Consider the following 7,392-nt stretch of genomic DNA (forward strand, 5'->3'; position numbering starts at 1 on the left):
TGTTGAGTCGAATCCATGTGGATAAAGAAAGCCAGTTAAATGACAAATTAAAAATATTATTTTATTATTACAATTTGTTAGAGGCGGAATATAGTACAATACTTCCAGCTTCCAATGATTACATACTATTTTTTGCTTGAGCTATGAAAAGTACTCATGAATTGAGGGAGGGGGTAAGTTAAAAAAGTTGCTGGTTGTGGATGAATAAAAACATGTTCGAGCATTCGTCAAAAGAGCACAAACAATGTACATTTTGCCAATGGCACTCAGTCCAAGTTTAAGGTTTTTTCGGAAATCCATGAAGCTAAAATAATTGACAGTATCACCGAACACCCACTCGACACTGGTTCTCACACTGCTCATAGACGTGTTAAAAATTTGTCGCAGTGGAGTTAAGCGTAGGGCTCTAAATGGAGTTTGAAGCTGCGTCCGTAGAGGGTATCCCATGTCATCGTAAATGCACAAGGGATCTCCTGTTGGTGTGCGAGAATAGAGACGCAATTGAGGCAAAAGGCCAGAATCTGCTAACATTCCACTATCGTGATGTCTCCCTTCGACTGGGCCATAAAGGTTCGCGATTAGTCCGTTTGGGGCAACCACTGATTGAAATTTAATTGCGTGTACACGTTTATGGCTGTTATGTAAAGTTCTTTGCAAAGTTCCCGGTCGACATATTGGCCTGACAGTTCCATCCACAAATCCCTAACAGTTACTCATCGGAGCACCGGCATTATGAATCACCTCTGCAAATCTCTCAAGATTCACAGGAGATAACCACTCTTGCTGAAAGCTTGTTAAACGATGAACTTGGTCATTGTAAATCAAGTTCATGATTTCTGTTGTTATCATGCTCAATTGTGCAACAGGTCTTGCAAACACGAGCACCATATCACTGTATCTGATAGGATATGAAAAACGCTTCAGTAAAATACAAAGTGCTTCAATTCCACTAACAACAAGTCTATTACAGCAAGTTATCTCGTCGGGTATCTGCAACACATCTTTAAGCATGTATACATCGTTTTTAAAGAAACGAAAGGCGACTTTGCACTCGTCGTCTGAGAAGTTTTCCAGTTCAAAGGGGTCATATCGCCAGTAAGGTAGATCTGGATTTCTTGAAGAATTTAGGTCGTACGAAAGGATAAACTCTTCATCACTCAAAAGGTTTTCGTCATGACTCAAAAGCAAACACTTCCTCGCCTCACGTAATTTTGCCATGTTTTTCAAATTACCGACTGTAATAGCAACCGGCAGTTTCCAATTCCCGCCAAACCTCCCGCAAAATGCACCATTGCGTATGCAATAAAAACAATACGACGTCGACTACAGGACGTCGACTGCAAGGGCGGGAAATGACGACGTCCTCACAGGCCACGTCATCATTGCGTAAGCTCTCTAATAGTGCTTCTGGGTGTGAGAAGATAATCTGAATGTCTCCATTCAGTAATTTCTCACTGGGACTCTTTAACTTCAACTCTGCGGTAACGGTAGAGTTTTTCCTATCAGGATCGTCCTTTTCTGAACAGAATAGACTTTCACAATCTGCAGAGTCGTCACTGACAAGCTGCAGTACATCGGCAGAAACTCCTCTATCTTTCAAAACCTTCAACTGATCTTCTATTATGGAGTTTAAGGGACATAGAACGAGTACGATGTTTTTCTCACCTTTGACTGGCAAGAAGTCAGGAAGGAGCTGGAACAGCAGTGATTAACCGAAACCAGTGGGAAGAACGGCTATTACATCATGACAATTTAACATATGTTCAAAGCACTTCACTCGAAGAGGCTTTAAACAAAAAGAAGGAAATTTAAGGCGATTCAGGGCCGAACCAAGCCGACTGAGCACAAACAGTTTGTGGGTTCTTTCCGCCATACTGTGGTGTAAACTTTTGCTGAGGATCTGGGCCTTACTTGCATTTATTATTACGTGCTAATTTATTACACCCAACTTTTCTGGGTGTTTGAAAATCACGTGATCGGCCGATGCCAGGGTCTTTTCCCTCCCATCCTCTCCTCGGCGGAGAAAAGCCCTGCGAACGAGGTTGAAACAAAACAAAACGGCGGGCTCAAAGAGCCCTGGAAGCGAGGGAAAAGAACCAAAAAAAGACTCGGCTTACCCTGGGTTACCACAGAACACAGAGCATTAGTCCCCAGGAGGGTCACCGAAAAAAGAAAACTAAAAGAACAAAGAAAACCACAAAAGACTCTTACCACACTCCAAAAAAGGAAAAGAAACCACACTCCAAAAATGAAAAAATTATGTCCAGGCCACACTCCAAAAGGTAGGTCTCCCAGCCAAAATGAAAACTCCTGTGCGAGCATATATAATCAAGGGCTTGGGCCCACCTCATGTAGTAGTCACGAGGTATAATCCTTCATGTATACGCCACCAAATATAACATTAGTCACAACATCTCCCCTCAAGCTTAAGATACCTATATAATTATATAAGTGTAATTAATGATATGGATATATATGAGCAACAAAAAGAAGAACCGATGAAGAATAGAAATCAAGATAAATAAATAAACAAAAGCTATCCTTGAGTACACTATGGTGTGTGTGAACTAAATAAACTATGCTTGGGTACACAACACTGAATGTGACCCATATCAGTCTTAGGTATTCAGTTCAATTCAGTTCCTATTCTATTTTCCAAGCTGCCATAAGTGTAGTACACATATATCCTCATAATTCAAGTTATAAAGTCATTCAGATACGCAGGTCGTCGCCTGGGTCTTGTGGAACTACTGGATGGCACATAATTGTCTTGGGCTGCCTGGCTTGGCATATCCTCTTCCTGACAATTCACTGCTGTTGCTCCGCCTTCCTGTTGACTGCTACCACTACCACTCTGTTCAGTGGGGTTCTCTTGCACCGGCTCTGCAGTTGTATCTTGTTCAGTTAGTTCCAGTAAATTCTCCTGCTCAACATCCTTTTGGTAAATAGGTTGATCTTTCATGTCACCTGCACCCATGAAAAGTGTCTCTCTTCAATCTTCACTGTGACCGCACTTGTCTGCATTCTCCTGGTTCATAAGGACATTTGCAAGTTTGAACTGACAAGCATCTCGCCAGACCTCTCGGTCATCTGTAATATGTCGCACAGTAATAGCAGATCCACTGATTTTAATCACTGTGTAGAATACAGGCTCATATGGGGTTGACCATTTGTTCCTCTTTCTTTGTCTTAGCAGGAGATGATCACCCACCACAAAATTGTGTTCTTTACTGCTTCCTCCTTGTACTGCCTGTCCTTGTCATCCATAATTTTATCTCTGCTGCTTCTCTCCTTCCATGGCACTGTGTATTCCAACTTAGTTCTGACAGGCCTGTTCATCATAGCTTGATAAGGTGAAATGCCAGTTGCAAGAAGAGGTGTGTGTTTCTATCAGGTCCTGGTTTCCCTTGCAGGTGGGCAATTTGGTCTGCATAAATTTCTCCACCTGCCCATTAGTTCTAGGGTGATTTGGTGTGACTCGATGATGTACAAATCCTTCTTCCTTTGCAAAATCCTTAAATTGCTCTGAATCGAACGGTGGTCCATTGTCTGAGGTTACCTGTCTAGGAATTCCAAGGTAAGCAAAAGTCTTTTTCAGCTTCTCCATAGTTTGCTTGAATCCAGTTGAAGACACAACCTCTACCACAGGATAACAGGTTCTCTGATCAATGGCCACTAAATTGTAATCGTTTTTGTCGTACCAAGGTATCCTAATGTATGCGCTGACTTAATGATTTTCTGCTGTAGGTTTGCTGGTAAAATAATTCTCTCCATGCGAAAAATCGTGCCTTGAGATTCATACAGCTCCTCTTTGACTTGATAGAAGGGAATCAAGTCTGTTTCTCTTTTGCTGCTTTCCCAGTTCCCTTTTCGGATGATTTGACTCAACTTCCCCAGTACTCTATCTTGACTTGTTTCTTCTCTAATCCTGTCCAATACCACTGCATGCTCTGTAGTAATCACTGCCTTCAATACCTTCTCTGTGTCATCGTTTCCAATGCCTGGCAATGGGTGTCTCGATAAGAAATGTAAAGGATCTAATTCATCTCTCCCAGGTTCATACTTCATTTCCAAGTCAACATCTTGCATGTCCATAACCCACCTTTCAATGCGAGGGGGAAGCTTTGCTGATGGTTTGCTGAACATTGGCAATAGTGGCTTGTGTGCTGTTACGATTGTAAACCTTGGAGCACCCTGAAGGTACATACCAAAGCAATCTTTGGCCCATTTCACACACAACGCATCCTTTTCTGTCTGACTGTACCTTTTTTCCACATCAGTCAGTGACCGACTAATGAAATGTACTGGCTGCCAACCCTTAGCAGATTGCTGGAAGAGACCTGCTGATAGCCCTTCATTGTAGCTACAATTGTAGCTTCCACAGGTACCATAATTGGTAGTTTGGGGTTGAAAAATGCAATTTGTGTCCTTGCTTGTAATGACCCCCTTAACTTCCTTAAATGCCTTGTGTTCTGCAGGTCCCCACTGGAACTTGGTCTTAGTTCTTGTCAAGTCTCTAAGTGGTTTCGTAAGCGATGCATACCGGGGTATGAATTTTGACAGGTACCCGGTCATCCCAAGAAAACCTCTCACCTCGGACTTTGACCTGAGGGCTTCACATTCGTAAATAGCTTGTATCTTCTCTGGGTCGACTTGAGGCCTTCCTGGTCGAATCGATAACCATAAAATCGTTGAAACAAACACCGTTTCTCTCGATTTTTCTGGAAAAATCCTGAGATTTCAACTTCACACTGTTTTCCCCCCTGAAATGTGCCTTCTCCCCCCCCCCCCCCCCCACCCCCAATGTTGGGGTTGAGCCACGCCTGTTTTCAAGCACTGAGACCACTGTGATCCCCAAATCAACATTGGGGAAGGGGAAACAGACACAAGAGGAAATAATATTTACCCAAGCCAATAAGATTTTCTCAGCGTGATAAATAAGGGCATGTCTGTTGCTAAATGTTGTTGATGACTGGGAGACTCAGATGATGAAGGTAAGGTGATGGATCTTCAATCTCTTCCATCAAATACCTGAGGAACAGCAGAAGTCAGTCCCCCCGTGTGAAAAATGTTTTAGTCGACCTATTTCCGTCGATTTTCTTCCCACAAGACGACTAATTCAATTACGACTGATCTTATGTAAATATCGCCGAGTTTGTTGACATTTTTTAATCTTTGCTATGGCTTAAGTGTTACACGATTCACCGTGGTATTTGGAAAATTCTTTGCCTTTTTTAGGAACCAAAAACAATAGCTACTGCATCTGCAAGTGTTTTAAGTGATAGAACAGATCACGGAACATGCACTTTAGGGATAATTTTCTTGATTAAGCTATTCAATAAGGCTCTTTGTAGGGCTTCACCATGGTCTATGGTAGTATATTTACTTTACTTTAGAACACAGTGGTTAATCGTTGAGTTTCAGCGCTAAGAAGGTCGACAGGCCATTACAACAAAAGATCTCTTTTAATAATGTAATTTTCTACAAAGTTAGCTTACTTTTGTACATAGAACTGTTCAGATTATAGCAAAAGAAGGAAAAGGTTCCGTGTTCCTTTGACACCATTGTGTAGTTATTTGAGATAAGGACTAAGAGGCAATGTACTTCACTATTCTTTTCTCATTTCGCCTTCTGTTTTGAAATATGCAACACCACCCCTCCCCCCTTATTTTTGGCGAATAGTGCGATAGTTATTATTGTCTCTGAAAGCTTACATTTTGCAAGAAGAATCCACAGAATGGAAATAGTGGTGTTTCTTTAATATTTTATACGCTTCCCCTTATGTCTAATCACCATATCAATTCGTTTCAGCATAGAGTGTATTAAATTGTTCACAGTCTCAACAGATATAGAGTAAAATGTATTGATAACACGATTCTTAAACTGTTCAAGTGTTGCTCGGCGTAGTTGTTGCTGCACTGCTTGTCTTTTTAACATCCTACTCACCATGGGAAACACATTTTCAATGACCGCCATATCCGGAGATCTTGGACACAGTTTGATTAAGGTACTGTTTGTCCTAATGCCAAATTTTGAGAGGGATCCCCATCTTGTAAAAACGTTCGACTACATCCTTTGTCAGCAGCTGCAAATAGGTGATCAAAATGGTTATCTATAAACGCAGCGAAATAACGACCATTCATTTTCTCGTATGGTTCACAGCAGGTAACTTCTTTATTGTAAGAAATTGCCACCATCAGTCGTAGTAGGTTGCCCCCAGTTCCCTCTATGCGGTCCTTTGCTATGCATCCCGGAGCCAAACCCTCTGATTTCTTTGTTCAGACGCCAGCTTTTGGTGCCCCAATTCTGTTCCACCCAGATAAAAGGAAATTCCTTCAGTCCAAAGCTCCTGGCCGTAGTTGGCTTTCATGTACTTTGCAACTTAATTAACTCTTTTGCTGTGGTCTTCCAGCCCTTGAGCCCCTTTCTGCGAGTCTGCAAATAGTAGTAATTTTTTGAATTGAGAAAACGAGAAGCTGTTCTTACAGATACGTCCCTTTGTTGAATTCCGGCTTCCTCCATCAGTGCTTTACAGGTAAAGTTTCCCTGTCTTTTCCTCAAAACTGTAATGCATCGTATCAGTCGTCTTTTGTCGCGGTCACTTAACCTGTTCTTGCGACCTCTTTTACACGTCTCCTCAGAAGTGCGCCTCTTATAAGTTTTCTCATGTGCAATTCTATAGACACTTGCTGCAGAAATTTTGCACATGCTGGCAACTGTTCGCACAGATAGGCCTTTAACCCGACATAGATAATATGCACGTGCACGACTCACACTATTGATTATACCTTTAAACACCCTCACAATTTGCTAATAGGCAGAGCCCTTCCACTAAACTGTTTTACCACAAAAGTACCTTAAAATCGCTATACTCAAAAGTCCGCATAGCTTCTTTATATAACTCCTACTTCACATCTAGAACAGTCAGAACAAGAACACTCCTCACGTAAACACTGCAGGCAACAATAATTACTCTTCCTACGTTTACGTTACCTGTCCACGCCCTTCAGAGGTAAAGACAATACTCGTCACAAATCGTTGAAACAGACACAAACAGAATTTCTCTCGAATTTTCTGGAAAAATCATGAGATTTCAATTTCACACCGTTTTCCCCCCTGAAATGTGCCTTCTCCTTCCCCAATGTTGAGCCACACGTGTTTTGAAGCAATAAGACCACTGTGATCCCCAAATCAACATTGGGGAAGGGGAAACAGACACAAGTGTTTCAAGATTTTGGCCGAGTATTGTGGGTATGACCAAAATGGCACTTGGGCTTGTTAAAAGGAATCCCATAACCTTGAACTCTTTGGAATACTGAACCTAGTGTTTCATTGTGTTCCTCCCAATTACGTGCTCCAACCAGGATGTCATTCCTCTGGTTGAGGCACTGA

The 7,392-nt window shown here is 41.9% G+C and overlaps 1 pseudogene; it reads right to left on the minus strand.

Moving 5' to 3' along the window:
• Positions 1-1,873, minus strand: part of LOC138020838 (uncharacterized) — a 4,908-nt pseudogene extending 3,035 nt beyond the window's left edge.
• Between the last annotated feature and the right edge of the window lie 5,519 nt (positions 1,874-7,392).

Source organism: Montipora capricornis, chromosome 10 (genome assembly GCF_036669925.1).
Source record: "Montipora capricornis isolate CH-2021 chromosome 10, ASM3666992v2, whole genome shotgun sequence".
Taxonomy (NCBI): domain Eukaryota; kingdom Metazoa; phylum Cnidaria; class Anthozoa; order Scleractinia; family Acroporidae; genus Montipora; species Montipora capricornis.